This window comes from Fringilla coelebs (genome assembly GCF_963513975.1).
Source record: "Fringilla coelebs genome assembly, chromosome: 5".
Lineage (NCBI taxonomy): Eukaryota > Metazoa > Chordata > Aves > Passeriformes > Fringillidae > Fringilla > Fringilla coelebs.
Genome location: NC_140033.1, coordinates 18,342,315 through 18,363,392, shown reverse-complemented (window position 1 = coordinate 18,363,392; position 21,078 = coordinate 18,342,315). Strand labels below are relative to the sequence as shown.

At 39.0% G+C, this 21,078-nt stretch overlaps 1 long non-coding RNA gene across 1 annotated transcript; it reads right to left on the bottom strand.

Moving 5' to 3' along the window:
• Window positions 1-141: 141 nt before the first annotated feature.
• Window positions 142-20,739, bottom strand: LOC311154348. Its single transcript, XR_014616200.1, has 3 exons — window positions 20,606-20,739; window positions 13,965-14,041; window positions 142-232 (listed from the first exon to the last, which is right to left on the bottom strand). It is a non-coding gene; the product is annotated as an uncharacterized lncRNA (long non-coding RNA).
• Between the last annotated feature and the right edge of the window lie 339 nt (window positions 20,740-21,078).

The window sequence follows — 21,078 nt, the reverse complement described above, 5'->3', positions numbered from 1 at the left end:
CAAATATAATTAGTCATGAAAATGCATTAAAAATTATAGACTTAATTAATGGAATCCTGTTTTTTTCCCCAGGATCAGGACATTTCAGGTCATAGATGAATGTTCTCAAAGACAGCTACTGCTAAATGCTTCATGTTGTAGATATAATCCTAAAAAATGGATGTTCCATTTTCTTGTTGAAGAAAGCCATTCTGTTCATCTTGATTGGGCAATTGAGATTCTTTTACACCATCTACAAAAAAAAATTCAGAAGACAAAGTTGACTAATGCACATTAAAGAACTACAGTAAAAGTGAAATGAAAGCAGGCACTAGGTATTCTGTATGTTTTGGGGTTTTTCTCTTTTGAGACAAAAACAATTCAATGTACTATTGAAAAAAAAGCCCAACATTTACTCGATACATTTACTGTAGGCAAATATGTGACTACATACGCAGCTTTGGTTCAACTTTGACAAAAGGAGTCCAAGCATCACTTTCATATTTGCTTGCACATACCTATGCCTCATCCTACATCATCATTCAACCACTGCAAGCACACATGCACCAAAGTACACACACACACATCTAAACCCATATACTGCATACGTGTCTATATCTACAGATATATATATGAACACAAGTAGGCATTTAATTACATTAGCACAGAAATATGTACTTAAATTCAAATGTTGCATCACATGTGAGCCCACCATTACTGACAGCAGTCTTTAAAAAGAAAAGAAGTAACTTCTGTAAGGGTGTTCAGCATTGTCACACTAATCACTCTGCTTCTGACCATAGTCACACATTTGTGTTCATGCTATAACACTGCCAGAAAACAGCATGCTATAGAAAAAAGCTACTTTTATAGTTTCCCTATTAAAACCTGAAAAGTTTAATTTAGGACAACTGAGCTGTATAAATGCCATACAGACAGAGGTCTTCCGAAAGTGTAGCAGCATCACTCAGAAGCAAAGACACACAGAACTGCACATGCCAGTGCCTAGTGCACCACTGCCAGCTCAAGTCCCTCACATGTCCAAAGGTTACACTAGAAAACCCATTTACAACCAGACAGCTAATTTCAGTTGTGAGTAAAGATTATTCACTACCAATTTCAGTACAAAGAGTAGGTTTTTGAAGTTGCATACAAAAGGGCAACAGCAGCCTCAAAAACTGGAACTGAGTAGTCCCTCACAAATATGAAGCTGTCTGCATTTATCTGTCACTTTTTTTCCATTGAACTCTATTAGAATGTTAAATTTTGCCAAACCCTTTCTCATTTATTCTTCTGTGTCATCAATGCAGTTATTGATGCCTTCATTCAAGATAACAAACATTTTTGGCCATCACATTGGTGATGCTACACTATGCATTACAATTTTTGCAAACTAAATTTTATGGAACTCTCTCTCCCCAGGTGAAGCCAAAACACAAATTTAAATTATTTTAAACATTTTCCACAACTTTTATGTGTTGCTAAAACACAGACAGAATTGGGGTGATTCTTGGGGTGTCTTGTACAGGGCCAGCAGTTGGACTTGATAATCCTCATGGGTCCCTTCCAAATCAGGATATTCTATGATTTTAGCAATGGTAAAATTAGCCACAGCCACAAAACACATTAAAAAGGCTATTTTTCACACTGACATTTCCCCCCTGTATCAAGATCAATGTCATATTAGCTTTGTAACCTATTTTAACTAATTTTTCTCTGAGGTTTGTTTGCAAGAGAAATTAGAAACATTCGCTTTCTGTGGATTTCTCATGTATGGAAAGCCTATCATTGTGATAAATTCCTTTCTTTTCCAGTGCAAGGGAAGGGGCAGGGAAAAGGGTCTTACTGCAGCTATTTTAAGAAAAGGGAGATGAAGCAGTCAGAACTCACTAACAGGTAGGGACCAGTTCTGCTTTTCTTTCTGTGCAAGTTTTAGTATTTGTGCCTTTCTTTCTTATTCTTGGGGAAAAAAAAAAAATCTGTTTTCAGTTACCAAAAGATATGAGGGTTGAGCATGAAGAATAATGAAAGGAAAGACTTGAAGAAAAACCTTAGATTTCTACAAGAGATTTACATTACACAGGACTTTCCCTTGGCTTGTGAAATCACATCAGAGAACAATCCTGGCAGCCAGACTAAATTTACATGACTCAGTATAAAATTGAATGAAACAGAAAATAGTGATCACACACATACTGATGATATGGGATGTAAGTGGATCTGGGACAGGAGAGAGAGTGTAACACAGTCAACTTTTTAAAATAGCAATCAATTCAAGAGGATTTTTGTTTCATCTTTACTTTGATCTAATCTGTGAATTTGGAGTTTGTACTGCAAACAGGAAAAGCAAGAAAATACATTAAGATGTTGAGACTTAAGATCACAGAATAGAAAGGCTCACAAGCAAGTGGCTTGATGCAGAGCTTACAGAACATAAATTATGCATGGAGTGCCAAGTTACAATACGGACATTACAGATTCCTAGCTAGATTCACACAAAAAAAATGTATCTATCCATTGGCATTGGGTTCTAATGAAGCTGTGTGCAATTTCTTTGACTCAAAACAGGTAATCACATCTTTATTCTGTGATTCCTGTAATTTTTTCACTATGCAAAACAATTCCAGGCTTTAAACAGAAAAATCTGCAGAACCGATTCAAGTGTCCCTGTCCCGATAAGCAGTTACTGCTTAACACAGTGAAGCTTAAAGTAGCTGTGATGGGAAGATCTGAAAACCTGATAAATAACACCCATTGCAAACTTTATAACCCCACTTAACTAGATTGACATTCATTAACAACACATTGCCGGTGGTTAAGTTCGTAATCATTATCAGCCATTATCACTACATATTCAAACACTTAGCCCTAATCACCTTATCCTAAATTAGCTTTGAGTACACAATACCACTGAGCTGATGCCATGTAGTTAAATACTGATGGCTGTGGTCCTTGACAGTCTTAGTTACTGAAGCTGAGGTAAAGAGGTGAGGGAGCTGTTTGGACTCCGAAGCAGGAGCACGGTGGTAAACTTCTTTCTTCCTTATATCTCCTTGCTATCACTGTGTCTTTTTAATAGTCATACTCTCCTCCACCAAAAAATGCGGGAAGCAATCTCATCTGCTCCTGACCCTATTATCTTCATTTCTTTAGGACAAAAAATTGTTCTTGGTCCACCAAAAATCTTTCCTGATTATTTTGTATCCTTAGTTTTTGATTGCAGCTTTTAGTGCTTGAATTGTTGATTCACGTGGTTTTTGTCCTCCTTTTGTGCAACTAAACCTAGGTCTCCCTTTGCAGCTACATGTTATTTCTATATTTATGCTTAGCTGTGAAAATGCCTGCATGCTGTTAACAGAGTTATTATGCTATTAGCAGTTAAAAAGCACTTACAGATGGTGGTCAGTTACATTATTTTAGTGTACTTATGACAATGTAAGACAAGAAAAAATTATTTTATTCTTGTCCACTCTATGGCTGTTATAGGTCTCTGGCTACATAGTATGTATTTTTCTTGACCTTGTTGTTGCCTTCTAGAAATGAGCAGAAACAGCTGAGATTAGAGGAGACAATCACTTCCCGGGAAATCCCCAAAGCTGAATGCCCCTTAGAAGATTTTGAAGGTATTTTTTTTCGCTTTCTTTCAACCATCTAAGAAGTATTTTTGTTGCTTTGAGAACTGGCCAAATGACAGAGCTCAGAGGGCTGCAGTCAGCAGGGCAGTTTGGTTAGAGGAAACCTAACTAGAACAAACCTGAAACACAAAAGGGACCATCTGAATACAAGGAAAATCTTTTCTTTTGACAGTGACAGAGCATTGGAAGCGGCTGCTCAGAGAGGTTTTGGAGTCTCCTTTGGAGATATCCAAAACCAGACTGGACAAAGATCTTGTCCAATCTGCTCCACCTGAACTTGCTTTAGCAGGGAAGTTGAAGTAGATGGTCTCCAGAGGTCCCTTCTGACCCCCATCATTCTGTGATTCTGTTACGATGTTACGTCATGTAAAATTAAGTCAAGCCCCTTCCCTTCAAATACCCTTGCACGTTAAACTGGAAGTCTCTTTAGAATACAGTCCCCAGAATACTAAGGGTCAGAAACATAAAGATGTTTTTCATCTCCTCCTACTATGCCAAGTCTATGCAAGAGTCAGTCTGTTTTAGTATGAAACAAAAAAGGGTGTTTTAAAATTTTATAGCCACCTAGAATGAAGTATGACTTTGATTATAACTACGTTTACATAGCTTATTTACCCTCGGACCCAAGCTACTCAAAATTAAGGACTACTGCTAAACAAACAGGATATTCAAGAAGGAAAAAAAAAGCTATAGGCAGTTAGCTCAAAGTGATTTATGCTTTTCAAAACTCCACAATGAGATACAAAGACACCCTACAACAAAACAATCTTCAAAGAAAATAAACTGAACTAAAGAACAACTCTCTACTCAAATGCACTACTCTGGACTATTAGCTCCTGAGCAGTAGTTTGCTGTGGTAAGAAGCCTACAGAGCATTTTATAGGATTTTCCATTCAAAATGGGATTACTGAAAGCGTAGAGTGGTTGACAAGAAATGTCTGGAGAACATCACTGATCCTGAGTGTCACAGCAAACTGCCATGACTAGAAGAAATCACTGCTGAAGGAAGGAGGCAAAAGTGAAACACTGGTGTCTTTTTGAATTGCAGAGACATACATTAACACACGGAGAAGTACGAAAAATATGCAAGAACACCAAACCATAAGCTGATTAATTTTTGTAAAGCAGAGAGTGGCCTGTAAGCTTTAAACTATTTTAGATTGAACAGTCAGGTAATAATCATGAACTTGATTATATCACAGAATCTTGGTGGAAATAATGGTCTAGAAAAATTGTTTAAAACAAAAAAAATTTACATTATTATTGAAGAGCATGTAAGGTAAATACAAAGACACCTGCAAAATACAAGAACAGGTTTTTCAAGAAAGATGTGAAATGTGAAGACTGAAAAAAAATCAAAACTAGTGACAGATTTTAAGCATTAGATGTACATAAAAGCTCATTAACAGTAATTTGTACAAATGGATGTCAGTTTTATAATAGCATTAATCTTGTTTATTTTTGGAAATGTACAAGCATAATTAGAAATACCTCAGAGAAAGCAATACAAGCAATAAGAAATACATACTTTAAGAAATTATTTGCTTCAACTGCAATGGCAGGTATTTTGCTAATAAAGGAATATTTGCTAAAGCAAAACAATCAAACAAAACAGAAACACACATACAAAAAACCCCCTCAAAAATCCAGAGAATACACATCCAAAATCATAAACAAATCAGCAGAATGTATTCATAAAAATGTATAGCCCAGATGAACCTTACTACTTTTTAAGGTTTTAAGTCCCTTGAAGAAGGAAAACTAAAACCAGTGCATTTTATCTATAGAAATCTCCTATGATAAAATATCAGTACCAGCTCACCTGTATGAAATGACAGAGATTTGCAAGACACTGATCATTAAAAATGCAGAATTAGAAATGTAAAATTGGCATGTCACACTGAAACAAGGTGGGTCCTAGTCTCAAGTCTCACAGAAGCTCACAGGAATTGGAACAGATGTACAAGCATGAACTAGATGTATGCAACAGTTTAATCTTGAATAAAGCACAGAAAGTCAGACTTAATAGAAGACACAAGTCATTCTGGACTTCATGGGAAACATGATTTGTAGACAACTGCTGAAAGAGAAAAGCATTACTGTTAAGTCACCTGAAAGGAAGGTCTTATGAAAACCAGTAAGTGTGGTGGTTTTACAAAGGTTTTCTTGCTAACTTGTAAAGCAACCTCTCACATCCACAACCCCAAATGCTCCATCTGGACTCAAAGGAATGAAGAGTGGAAACAGCACCACCATAATTGAACACTGCTCTTTGTTGACATGAATAGTCTTCTGTGAGCTCCCCAGTGCACTCATGCTACTTCTCAGGACACGATACAGAGACCTCTGATTTGCTGAGGTATAAAGATCATTCATGTCCCTGCATGTTACTGGAAAACTCAGGGCTTGGTATAAGGTGGGGCCTAAATCAGTCATTGCAGGCAGAGAAAAAAACAAGGTGTATAACAGTGTAACAAGGTGCATAACAGTCACCATTACACTCTGAGTACTCAACTCTAATTACAAATGGAGGAATTTAGCTGAAGCAGAGACTAAAAAGATAAAAATGGACACTAAATTTAAATATTCTCCTCTTTTTTGCCTCTTGCCCCACAAAACATCAAATAATTTTACAGGGAACACAAATGATTTTAAGCAGTAAAACATCTGCTAGGGCCAAGTTATACTTTTCTGGTTTAGTGGACTCTTCTCTATGTTTTCTGTTTACCCCACCACCTCTAAATTAATAATACTTCAAGAAGGTAACAGCTCAGAACTGAAAATTTTAGTCATTTGACTATTGTTAAATGGACAGTGTTGAATTAAAATGAAACCAGCACACAGAAAACACTTAACACTGGATGAACTCAAACTCCTCAAATTTAGCTTCTTTCTCTTGAAAGACATTTTTATTTGTACAGCTGTTTTCTTCTCTTGTTGATGTAAACATGGAAAGTCAATGGGATGCTGTTTACTAATCATTTTAAAATAGTCCCTGAAACCTCAGAAAAGATTCAAAACTAAAAGCTCCAGCTTTGTACCAATATCTCCATCTCAAACCCTAAATCATCTGCAAAAGCATGCATGCCAGCTCTGCCTGCACAAAATTATACTGGCTCATACTCCAATGTGTAAAAGGTTGAAAATAATTCATGATAATGGTAAAACTGAAGACAAACAATATGATTTCCAAATCACCATCATTAAAAAAATACTTTGAAACAGACAAAAAGTGGAAATAAAGTTATATTTTTAAAGTAATATTTATTTTAAAAAAAAGGAAGATCCAGTTCTTAATTCAGTTCTTACACTTCCATATCCTCAATCATAAAACTTCTTAAAATAATAGAGATAATGCTTTTTAAATACGGTACATTACTATTATACAATATTATACATTTCATATTCATTGAAGAGTGATAGAAATAAGGACCTTGAAGTTAGCAGGTATATCATTTAGACTGGGCTGACATTTAGTTCTGGCACCCCTGTTTAGTGGTGTAGCAGGACACTCTGCCTAGAATGCTGTGAACCAACTTGAACAATGCCTTTGCAAACCTACAAGTGGTAAATGAAGAAGGGAGCACCATGCCGCTTTTGGTGTTGAATAATGCTGAAACCAGCCGACTCATCAGTCCCAAAGCTAAACATCCTGATAGTGAGATGGAGGTGTGGTAGATCTGTTCCTGGATAAACGAACAAACAAGTGATACTACTGATAACTTGTCCAAAGCTGCTGAGCTGACACAGCTGGAGACATCTGACCATCATCAGTCACTTTACATTATAAAGGCCCAGTCCCAATTTTTAATGGAGGGTTTTCTGACATAAGCCTTCTTGGAGTGTACGTATGGAGATTCTTCCCTTAAATGGGTAACATCCCTCAAGATTACTCCTCTTACTCCTTGAGGCTGAGCTAAAGAGATTTGCCCAAGGTCATTGTTATGGGTGAGTAACATCAATCTACTTAATGGTTTTGTCAGCTTTGATACAACTGTTTCAATACAACTGCTTCATAGTGCACTATATTATAATAGTTGTTACAGCTCCTGCACTGTGTAGTAAATTATTCTGTAAATTATTTCTATCTAATCATTATCATTATCATATATATTTATATAAATATATATGGTTTGCCATCCTTAATCCTGCAGGACAAAGTTGTACAAAGGCTCAATTATACCTCTGTGATCCTTTAGACAAAACTCGTTGAAGTCTGGGTTAAGACTGGATCCAGCCATACCCCAGCTCCTCTCAGAGCATGGAGGTCCTTTCTGCACTCTGTGACTCCACAGGAGGGCTTCTTTAACAAACTCCCATTCAGCTCAATGGGTTTTGTAAACACGCTCTGTACTCAAACATTTTATCAAGCTCAATGATACAAATGCACAGCATTTGTAAGAATAAAGCAGGTGTCTGATACAGGATACTGAGTCAAAGCTTAACCTTATTTCTGCAGAAATCAATCATCACCACTTACCTGTCATGTATTAAGCATATATCTATTTGAAGCATCATCCTCCACCACCTCGACTTAAGTAACACTCTTAAACATGTTAAAGCCCATAGCACAGAAATCCCCATTCCACATGGTTTTGAGCAGCATTTATCTTAAAAGTAAAATAAAAATGTAAAGCTACAACAACAAAACAATAACCCTGGTCAAAACAACATTACTCCCAACTTTTAGTAAGAAAACAAAGAAGCACGTTGCATTACCACCACACATAACATTATGTATCACCGGAATTAGTAGCACTATTCACACCTACAACCACCTGATAAGCCTTTAATTGTTGCTATTTTTTTTCCTTAGTGCACTAAAAATACCATTAGATCTCAAATGGGGCTATATCCCTTCACATGTCCTTTACTAACTTCCCATTGCAGCCCACTGTAATGAAAGACCAAAACACCCCCCAGGTCCTACACATGCTAATAATTTGTCCCAGCTTCTACTAAGAAATTACTCATAAAAACTAGATCTATCACACTAAGTAAATCATGCCAACATTTGTCTAGGATCCAAACTGTCTCATGTGTTGAAGTGTTGCTTCTCATTATCAGGCATGCAATACTTGCAGGATATGTTTCTGAGCTATTGTTCACACCTACCAAACATCAGATCTTTCATTTGTTAAAATGCCAATGTTTTAAGCAATAGTTTCATTAAAACTTTAAGCAGTACTTTCCCAAGCCTTACACATCAATGTTGCTACAGCAAATTATACATTTATTTTGATATTTTTATCCTCTACAATTCTGAAAAATATCATATGCTGATAGGATGGGGAAAATCTTAATGTTACAAGAAATCAGCTGGTTTTCTTAAGAAAAAAATTAGACTTTTTTTTACACAGCTGAAGCATGCATTGTTTGGTTTAGAGCATTTTTAGAGCAGGACATCAAAGCTGCTTTTATTATCACATGCTGTACAATTTGGGGCTGACAGGAGACAAATGAAGGTTGCAGTTACACTACACAAGGGTAAAATGGAGAAGATAAAAATAAGAACATAGTACAAAAGATGCATCAGTATTATCACAGAACAGGAAAAGCACATAACCAAAACAGCAGTAACAATAGGTAAGTCAGAAAAGAATGAACGGCAAAAGACTAAGGAGTTACTCTATATTGCTAGAGAACAGCTGCCTTTCAGAAAAGCATCAGAAAATTCAAAGCAAAGCTCCTCTAAGAACTCTTCTCTCCAAGTGATCAATTCTCTCAACAGCCCATTAGACTCTTCTCTTTCTCCTCCCATGCAGCCCACAGCTGACCAAGTAAAAGGGATAGGATTAGGACAAGTGATTTTTCTACTGACTACCTTCCTAGCTTGCAACACAAAAAAACCCATACACTTTTTTGGGTTTTATTTTTGTTAAATGTCTATCTTTAAAGCTAGTAAGAGTGAAACTTCAAGCACTTTAAGGATTATTTAAAAGAGTAAGAAATGAGGCACTTGTGAAAGAGAAAGCTGAATAGGCGGGATGATGAAAAACAAACAAACAAAAAAAAAACAGTTAGGAGAGACACACCATGTTTTGTGTAGTCAGTCTTCTAGGAGCTCTTGCTGAAAATATCCATGTAAGTAGGAAGTAGAAAAAGACCTCACAGAATGTAAACTGAGTCCTTTGCAGAATATCTTACATTAACCTGTTACAACTATAATTTTTCTGATATACAAAATGGAACTATTAGGAACTGTTAAACTGCTAGGACTACCATAGAGCAGAATTTAATTTTATGCTAACCAGATGAAGTCTGAAGATGTCTGTTTTAAAAACCTTTCATGGCGACCCATCAACCAAATTCTGTGCTCATATTGATGTCAGTTAATTATATGTCCTCACATAGCTTCCACAGTGCTATTGAGAGGTTTTCCATGATCTATATACATAATATTTGTATATGTGTAACATGACATAATACTATGCTTCTATTAAAACATTTGTATCCTGGAATGCTTGTGAACTCAAAGGAAGGTTAGAAAGAAAATGCAATTCATAGTACCCAAAAGCATAAAAACATACTTTCAAGAGTATGAACAGTAGTTTAAATACTTCATAGGGACTTTTTTAAACCTAACCTTAATCTTTCCTTTGTCACAAAACTTTATTTCAAGTCACAAGACACCCAGTATGGAAAAGAAAAACGTCTTTGGAGGATCATTTATAACTGAGGGTACCTTCTTTCTTCTTCATGTAATAAACTGAAGAAGCATGTCTAGATTTTTTCTGAAGTAAGGAAAAGATCATTTCTTTACTAAATCTACTAAATAAAACAGAAAACAACATTCACAATACTATCCAAAGTAATTAGAGTTCAGAAACACTCAGTTTCACCACCCTGCCAATGACTACAAGAACTGTAAAAAAAGCTGAGAGGTAACTTCTAAAACCAAGCTTCCATATCACATGCAGGCATAAGGCACAGGCCCACAATAGGGGTGAACGTCTTGTGCCTCTTTCAAGTATTTTTTGTCATTCTGTATTTTCTAAGTAAACTCTGCATTCACCAGTAGCATCTGACAATTTCACCTGAAATCACAGTTAAAAAAACCAATGATCAGATCTCCCTCCCTCTCAAAACAAACCTTCCTATTCATGAACAGGGGAGAGGGAGGGAGAAATGAGTGTGCATACCTCTGTATTCACTTGTCAACCAGCCTGTTCCTAGCCTCCATGACAAGAGGTATTCTTCTCTTAAGCTCTTTTAGGGATAAATTCTCTTTGTCTTCTTCAAGGTAAGGTGAGATTTTGCAAAGACTTAACTGACTCAGACAACCAAGCTAAGGGAAGTCAACAGTGTTTCCACCAGCAGCACACTGAGTGCTAGCAAGAAGTATACTCTCCCACCCCAAGGAGACAAATAGCTCCTTCTAATAGCTGCTTCTCCCAAAAGAAATGATTTATAGAAGAACTATCCTACTGCCATAGGCAGATCTTAATTTGACCAAATAAGGTTTTGCTCAAGGAGCAAAAAATACAAGATTTTAAAATTAAGAATAAAGCTTTTTGTAGTACTTATTCTAACCACTGCAGTTCATGAGCTTTAATTAATGTAATGCAACTTGTTTTTTAAGTAAGTTTTACATAATACAACTACATGAGTGTCCTATTCCGGGCAGGATCCACAACACTATTAATGCAAGAAAAGGTAAAGAAATGGATAACTCTTTCCATTCACTTTATTTCTATTATTATTAATAATTATTTTAATAAACCTAATCTTTTCTGAGGAATAGAAAAAGGAAATAAAAACATTTAGAGAAAAGGATGAGGAATCTTCCTGTTCTTTATGAGCACCATTGTATTTCCTGTCATAAATGGATTATGGTCTCCCCACAGTTCAGTAAGCCACTGAAGACAACTCAAAATCACTAAAAAAAGGAAATGAACAAAACCTCAATTTCTCCCATTTCCCAGTACCAAAGCAAGGTTGCTGCTGACAGCACAATCTGCATACTGACTCCCTGAAAGCTGACCCACTCTTCCCACTGTTTCAGCAGCTATTAATGCGAGTCACAGTAAGTGACAACCTCCCAGGAAATGAGTTTTACATTCTTGTCTTTCAGTTGTTTTTTTTCCTCCCATCTGTACATATGCTCCCATATCATGCTTATACATTTAATGAGGAAAAAATAAGGGGAACCAAAGAGTAAAAAACCCACAAAAATTATATTATTGCTATGAAATATGCCACATTCTAGCACTGGGATTTGCAGTCTCAAATCTTATATTAAGAAAAGTTGTCATGAGCTAGGAGTCAGTAGTTTGAGTGTGAGACAAACAGGCAGCAGTGTTCACACTGGTTTGTTCTCTCCCACCTGCTCAGGGCACATCTAGCACTACTAGACCCCTTTAATCAGGAACTAGATTTTCTTCAATGATCTAAACTGCACATAAAAATTACTGTATAGCATATGCACTGGAAGACGAATTCTTACAGTGGATGCTAGAGGACTTAGATAGGAACATTGCTGACCTACCAAAATTTAAAATTTTAACAGTAAAGGTAACATCTGGACAGCAGAATCTTTGTTCTCAGGAGACTGCAGCTCTAGATGAGTATCTGTTTTTAGGGTACCCACTGTCAAGAGAGTGCTGCTTTAATCACAGATTAAGAAAGGATCTATCAGAACCCTGAGCTTGCAGTCAACAGTTATCTCATATGGGACTATAAGTCAAAAAATAGTTCTTGAAGGTACAAAGACAGATACTCATTTCCATTAGACAGGTAGTACTAAAGTAGATTATTTTCACTGAAGGCATTTAACCTTGAGAGTCAAAATGGAAAGGCACTTTAAGTATAATACACTACAGTGCTTGACATCATGGAATGAAACCATACAAAGCATTCAGTGACCTTGAGATGAGTATATTAGAATACAGCATTAACTACATGGAGAGTGAACTTTTGTATATTCTGGAAAAATAAAAAAACATTGTCCCTTTTGTCAGATTTCTTTACAGTGGTCTAAAACTGCCCTGGGAGGCTGGTACAAACAACTACTCTCTCCTGCTCTTCAGCTCTCCTCTGTGTTTGGAAAGTACTAGCAGCCCATTTTTACTTGAATGAGGAAGAACAATCCACAGACAGATTTAGTATGTAACAAAATCTCCCACATCTTCTGTATGTGTCACCTAAGAAAAGTTTCCTTCAAGGAATGAATCTGAATCCTACTTTTAATTTTCTCTTCCTACAGAGACCACAGTCTTACAGGGAAAGGCTGTGAAAGTTAGGGTTGTTCAGAAGAGAAAGCTCCAGCAGGACTTTAGACTAGCTTTTTCAGAAGAGGAGTTTGTAAGAGGAATGGGGACAAACATTTTAGTAGGGTCTGTAATGATAGAAAAAGGGGTATGGTTTTAAATGAAAAGAGGGTAGAGTCAAACTAGATATAAGGAACAGATTTTTTACAATGAGGATGGTTAAATGCTGGAACAGGTTTTCCAGAGATGCAGTAGACGCCCCATCTCTGGCAACACTCAAGGCCAGATTGGATGGGGCTCTGTGTGATACGGTCTACTTGAAGATGTCCCTCCTCATGGCAACGGGTTTGACTAGGTGGTCTTTAGAGGTCCCCTATTCTGATTCTATGACCCCAACAAGACTTCCAAGCTCAACATTTTCTCCATCTTAAACATTTTGTCCATCGCTTGCTAGCATGCATATTAAGCAATAATACAGATGGCTTAAAAACGGAACTATTTTATTCAGGGCACAGAGAGGATGGGATAAGAAATGAATACAAAGCTCTGAAACACTATACAAGAACAACATTTATTGTTACTCCACATATAAATGCTTATCTTCATATGGACAATTTTTTCTCTATGGCATCTTACTCAGGAATTTCAGGCTTCCAAAAAATCTGTATTGAAAAGCTCAGACGGAATATATAATTTTTTAATATTTTCAGACGAAATCACTAGAAGAAAATATTAAAACTAACTTTCTCAGTAAAGACATAAAATCTGATTAAGACGCCTGTAATTTGAGTACAGTATAAATGCAGCTTCTAAGTAATCTCCCCTTTTTAAATGGTATAATTCAGGGTAAGGATGTATATATGCCAGCTGATACCACAGAGTAAGAGGTGCCCCATAAATCATAAAATAGTTACTATTTCTGTACCACTCTAAAGATATCCAGGCTTCCAAACTTAATTTTTAAGGCTCAGGCACTCTTACAAACCTCCTGCTAAATTATTAAGCTCCATACAAGTCATTGCACAGGCATACAATTATTCATTACCTTTTTCCATTGTCTTCCTTTAAATTAATAAAAATAATGATACAAGACCCAAAACAAACAAGCTTCTCACTAGTTTATTGAGAAAAACAAACTTACACATCTGTTCCACTGCAGGCAGGCAGCTTCATTTGAGGTTAAATACTTGCTACTCAAAGTTAATGAGATGATTGTATCTAAGGAAAAGAAGAAAGTAATTACTTTTATTATTTTTTAAACACATTAACTGTCACAGTGGCGACTCATGGGATATTTCAAATTTCTCTTTAGGTGATAGCTCCAGGAGCTGCACTTACATGACTCACCTTTTTTCAAATCTCTAGCCCTCACAGCTATCAAGAAAAATCAGACATTATCACTTCTAGAGCTCCAAAGCAAAATAAAAATTAAAAACATAATAAAAGCCCCTCAGATGATTGCTAAGACAAAATTCAAAAGCAAAATTTTTGTATTTTACTGCTCCCTTTTTTTTATGCTTATGCTGAATGAAACAGTCTACATTACAGGCAAGATTTCAAAGGAGCTTGCTGACACCTTTCCATGCACTACAGGATTCACCTTGTTGCACCTTCTCTTCCTAAGCTAAACATATTGCTTATACACTGCACCAACTACATGTATTAATCAACATGCAATCAACACAAGATTATCATTCCCCATGCATGAGAAAGAAGTGATTGCAAGTGGAGCATAGTAGATCACATATTTTGACTTAGTAACTAAACAGACCAAAGCAGTCTATTGCAGGACACCTTTTTGAGTTTTGCAACTTCAGTCCCACTGATCTCATCAATATACAGACATGAGTGCCATAGTGAAGAGGCCCCAGTACACTGAATAAAACCCAACTCAACAAACCAAGAAAACATTTTGCCACCTTAGAAAATCCATAAAATACAAGGCATTCTCTCTTATATTGCAGTGATTACTCTTCTTAATCAGACTGAGATGTTTAACACTATATATATATACACACACACACACATATGCATATATATACACCCACATTTAGGGTGATCTTCAGGAAGGAGATCACCTCTCAGGGGTCAAACAGTCCTGATGACTGGCTTAGTGTGTATGAAATGAACTATGTATCACCTCTTACTGACATTTTTTACTTAAAAACACTCCTATAGTGCCTTAAGCAATTGAAACACCTCCAGAGCTGTGCTGCTGGCTAATTTGACTGTTGAGATACTGTAGCTATCCCTATTACAGCAACATTTAAATAATGTATGCAGAGAGGAAGGTGTCAGCCAAGGAGACACAGACCCACCAGAGGCACCGTACTCAGTGGAGCAGTTAGGGAACTCTCTTCAGATGTGGATTAAGCTCCTCAGGCAAAGCAGGGAAGTGAACCTGGCTCTCCCACATTCCTTGCAAGTGCCAGAGCCATCAGACTACAGGCAAAATAAAGTACAAATATGCATCTTTATGCTCCCTGATGTCTTTAAAAAATACCAGAACCCCTCAACCCTTCCATTTCCATTTTCCCCCTCTCTGATTTGTTAAAGATGACTATAGTTTCAAGTCCAGCCAAACATTTTGTTCAATTCAAATTAATGTTTGGGTTTTCTTGATTGCTTATTTTAGTGAGATGAAAAAAGCAATTTTTTCTGGATCACAGATTATTTTGAGGCAGACACTGATTAAGCATATAGAATTACAGCAACAGGTAAGCAGAATAATAATTGAAAAGCCACTTCACCTTTTTGGAGTAAAATAGGCACAAATTCTTTGATCATTGTCACGTGAGAGAAATATAATATTAAATATATTTTAATAATATATATTTTGCAAATAATTGCAAACAAGTATTACTAAAATGTTAAACTGTTAAAAATCCTATTTTCAGCCTTGATTTTCAAGTTAACAAGCACACCCCAGAACTGGCTTTTATATTAAATATACAGAAATTCTAAACAGTCACTGCAAAAATTACTTTAACACATCACAGGAAAAAAAAAACCATATCTGGAGGACACCAGAGAATGCAAACTAGAAGAAAACAGTGTAAAGGAAAAAAAAAAAATCCAACAACCTTTCACACAGCTGTAACAAAAAACTAGTAACCTTCTAAACCTTCAGAGAGGGATTGTCCAACCCTGCATGTCTTTAAAAAACAAAGGGGGAAGGGAAAGAGCGGAGAGATGGAAAAGGACACAACTGCGCAGTAATTGCTAAAGAGAGCACACAGGTTGTGAGTTTACACAAAGATTATAGTAATATAATAATATTTCTTATGTCAACATCCACTGAAAACCAGCCTTAGACTATAGAAAATACTCATACCTCACCTTCCAATATGTTGTTCAATATTAAAAAAAAAAAAAAAAAATCAGTACGTATCCTGAATCCTAACACTTGAATGAAAAGAAGGGCCTTAAAAACCAAGCTATTTCCCCATTGTTGCTTTAACAGCCCACCATACTGAGTTCTATCCCATCACAAAAAAACAAAACAAAACAAAACAAAACCAAACCACAACCCCAAACCTAAACCAATACTACCCTGGTTAAACTATATATCGCACTAATTTCAGACAGAAGTTCCTTTGCTTCAGCAAACAAATAAAGAAAGAAACAAAAAAAAAAAAACCAAAACCAAACCAAACAAACACAAAAAAATTATGATAAAAGCTTTAGTTTTTCTTACTTCTTGACCTGAGAGCTTTAAATTCTAGATTTCATTTGAAAGCTACTGTTAGGCCACATATAAATTTTTCACTAACTGGCTGAAATGAAACAATTCCATAGTTGTAAATTGACCAGTACTGAGGCTGCCAATAACAAATAGAAAAAAAAAAAATAGTCAAAGATGGGCAGAAAACAAGGCACATCTGCCATATAAGAACTCTTTCTTTGCGAAGTCTGTTTAGAAAGTATACACTCCAACAGGTACCATTATGTAAATTATATTAACTTATGTTGATATTACTAAAATACGAAGATCATTCCTGCTTCAGAAAAAATATCAGTCATGATGAGTTAAACACTCTGCTCTATACAGTGCAAAATTCCCCACTAAACTATCTATAATATTCCTTTCTATATAAAATGAAGCCAATACACATGTATCATCATGTTATTTACATACGGCTGACTATTTCAAGTGTTCATTACAGGGGCAACCCCATAGCAAAACATGCTCACTTTGAAGACGAAACTCTTATAAAAAGCAAGCTGCAAAAAAACAGGATTTACAAATTCCCCCTGTAAATATTCTTCACTGTGAATGGCAATAAAAATGCAGCAAGCTGTTGGGAAATACAACATGTGCATTCTTTAACTCAAACTTCCTCAGAGGAAAAAAAAAATCTTTCAGAAGTTAATGTATTTAGGATTCTAAAAACTAAAAGAGAACAAATTCCAAGAAAAAAGGGAGAAGAAAACAGAAAGACCCAGAAGGTTCAAAGGCTACTTCCTTCTGTAATACCTAATTTTTGAAAGTATTTGATAGGATATTATACTTCAGTGGATGGACAATTTTAAATAAACGTACAGAATTCTGTTGCCCTCCTGTATTTTCCAAAGCCCTGTTATAAGTCTTAGTGATGTGTTAATATTTATTGAAGAACACCCCCTCTGCACTAACCACCTGTGACACTGGCTGTTTGGCAAACACAGATTCTTGTTCTGGACATTTACTCTCTCAGTATAAAATAAGCCAGAGTAAGGGGAAGCAGTAGATAGTGAGGCTGCAGCAGACAAAGTAACAGAAAGATAGCAAACATTACTCTAAGCTCATCACCTGTCTAGCCTTCTGCTGTTCTATACTTTGCCTCTCACATTATCAATGAGGATGCTGTACCTGTTACAATTTTGCCTTATATAGATGTCATGAATGAGTGGTTTGGCTGCTTAAAGAAACACTGTCAAAGGTACTGGCAAAAGCAGGGTTTAATATGGATATGTGAAAATACAACTTTACAGTGCTCAATGGCAAGGTTCACTTTACTACTTGCTACACAGACTAAAGCATGCAAAGGAAGATCAAATAAGAAGCAATTTGGAATGATTTACACAAAAGCTGTGAGTGCAAAAGCAGTAAGACTGCAAAGGATATGGGTGGAAAGATAAGGATTTAGCAGCACTTAATACTTGAGTACTTTAACAATTACAAAGTGGTTTGATAGTTTTCACAACAACTATAACAATGACTTAACTATGGATTTAAAATATTAACATTTGTACCACAATCAACTCACATACACACAAGTAAATGATGTATACACCTATTTCTACATATGTAAAAGCTAATACGAAAAATTCCCCTCGAATTCACTACAATATGTCAAATCCCTTTGCGTTTCAAAATAGGCAATAGCTGCATCTTGAGGAACATGGAGATGGAGGAAAGGGGCTGACAGTCCTTGAGTACCACAAACTTAAGGATTTGCAAGCTCTGGGAGGCACTGGCACACACTGCTGTGGGCAAGCCCGAACAGTATCACTTAGGATTGCTGTTTAGAGGGTCAGAAGATGACTGACTTGGGCCATCAGTATCCTTCCTTCCTGACCATAAATCAAGTCAGTAACTAGTAAGCTTTTCTCCCCAAAGTGCAGTAACAATGGTACTGTTCCACTCGGGCTACAACCAGGTAAATGGTTTACCAAGGCTACAAGAGGTAATTGCTTATCCTTTGTTTCCCACCTTTACCATGCCAGGGCTCCTGGTACGATCAGGAAGTGCCTTGCAGCCCAACTAGTACAGTCAAGGGACACTTCACCACCCAGCTGGTTTGGTCACAACTCACCAGGAGCTTCCAAGAAGGCAGAGTAGTCACAAGGATGGGGGTTGTTACACCACAAGAAGTAAAAGAGTTATTGTTACATAACGGTACAAATGTTTAGAAAACTTTTATCCGAGATGCTTAGTTTAGATACTTCATTTTACTTAATCAATTCTTACATTTGACTGCTCTGGAGAACTCCTATGGAATAAATTCCTCAACATCTGTTAAAGCTGCAAGATACTAGCAACATAAAGTATCAAAGCAGACATACATCCAACTGTACAAAAACTGTCAGCACCTTGCCTGTTGGTCTTATGCCTAGTGGACAGCACCCAAATTTCTTAAAGTACACAAAAGAATTATTTTGTTTTGAACAATTTTTTTCCTCTGCAAAACCAGTCTCCATAGTGAATAATAGAATGCCCCTGCCTAGCATTTGCACAAACACAGGCTTCCTAGTAGCAGCACAGTATTTTGGGGATAGTTGATAAAGTCTTCCAGACTTCACTCCCCCCACTCTGTAGGACACTAATGTCCTCCCAAGGGTGCACGCCTGCTCTTAAAGTGAAACACTGCATTAGTGGAGATAACCTTTAGAAGAAAAGTGCTGTGCTCATGTTCTTGAAAAGCAACACAGATACACATGTAGAGTGGGCCATAAAGACAACATGTAAGAAAAGTCTGGAAAGTACATTCATATTACGGGGGCTTGAAATGCTTTCTCTGCTTAGTATTATAGGTGTAGCATGACAGCTCATGCTAAATTACTGAAATTTCTCAAAGGACGCCCCCCCTCCCCCAGAAACACAACTGCTTCTAACACATAAGCATTACAGAGAAAGGTCTCTACCCTGCAAAGTCTAACTCTACTAAACTTAGCAATGATAAATATAATCACCATTAATGCAAAAGACTGTTTAACCTTTCAATACGATAATACATGTTTTTATACTTTTAGTAGGCTGTATATGCAGCAGACAACTTTAAAGTATATCGGATACCCTGAGAACCCCAGTAAGCATTCTAACACAAGCTCTCTAACATCAGCAGCTGTCTCAGTGTAGATCTAAACTCTACAAAAGACATTTTTAAGAAAAAATTACCACGCCTCAAGCAGAAAACGAGAGCACCACTACATGAAAGCTAAATTCTGTACTTTTCCGAGACACCATTCTTGAGCGACTCTGCCCAGGAGGGATAGCTGGAACTTCACCGCACACAAGCACAGACACGGTGTTCACACCGTGGCCGAAGCCGCTGGCGGGCGCCTGTCCACCTCGTGTCCTGTTTCTCGGGGCGGGGGGGGAACGCTTTTTAGGAATTCCCGGGCTTTCCAGTCCCGCCACCCGTCTCGGGAGCCCGTACCTAAGGCGGTCCCCGGTCCCGGGCTCGCACCCTGAGGAGGGCGATGGGCGCTCCACGCCGCGGCTGCCCGGGCCATCTTGGGTCGGGACGGCAGCGGCCACATGGTCACCGCTCCGTCCGCGGGCCCGGCTCCTGCGGCCCCGCCAGGTGGGCGCGGACGCTCAGCCCCGGCGGGTCCCGCCGGCCCGGCCCGCGCCGCGCACAACGCCGGGGGAGATCGAGGCGCACCCGCCGCCGCGGCGGGCACCCCTCCGCGGGCGGGGGGCGGTGGGGTCTGCCGGGCGGCCCGGGACAACACCGAACCCCTAGGCACCAGCGAACTCCGTTCACCGGGCCGTCCGGGCCCCCTGCGGGGCCCCGCAGACAATGGAGACGGCACCGCGGGCCTGGTTCCCGGCTTCCTGCACTACCCCGCTGCCACACGCCCCCTCCCCGGCCTAGCGGCGCTGTCCCGCGGGCGTTCCCGAGAGGGACGAGGCGCCGCCGGGCCTGGGACGCAGGTCTCGGGCCGCGCAAGGCACCGAGGCCGCTGAGGCCAAACGCGGCGGTGGCGGGCACGGGAGGGGGAGGAGGGGTGCGGGACCAGAGAGCCGTACCGCCCTGCCCGGCGCCCTCCCGGTGCCGGAACAGTGCCACTCACCTCCCCGGGCGGCCGCCGCGGGGGAAACCGGAGGTCGCCGCTGCCGCCGCCCGGCCGGGCCCGAAGGAGTTAAGAGGAAGGGCCGGGCGGGCCCGTCCCATTCATTACCCGGCGCTTTGTCTTCGCCGCCGTCGCGGCGCTGAGCAGCTGCCCCGGCTCGGCCGCCGCGGGCGCGGGGCGCAGGCGCGGGGGGCGGTGCCACGCACGGCGCGCGACATGTCAGCGCGCCGTGCCGCAAAATGGCGGTACCGGGGCGCTGTGTTCTGGGGATGCAGGGTCCTTTCGCATCCGCGTCCCGGCGGTGCCCCAGGCGGGCCGGGGCCCGACACGGTCTTCTCCGCAAGGGTGCGGCCGCTGGTCGCTGCACTCCGCTTCGTTCCTGGGGCGTCTGAGAGCCGCGGCTCTGAGGGCGTCGGGCCGAGGCCGGGGCCGGGGCTGGGGCCGGGGTGGTTCCTGCGGTGCTTCAGGCCTGG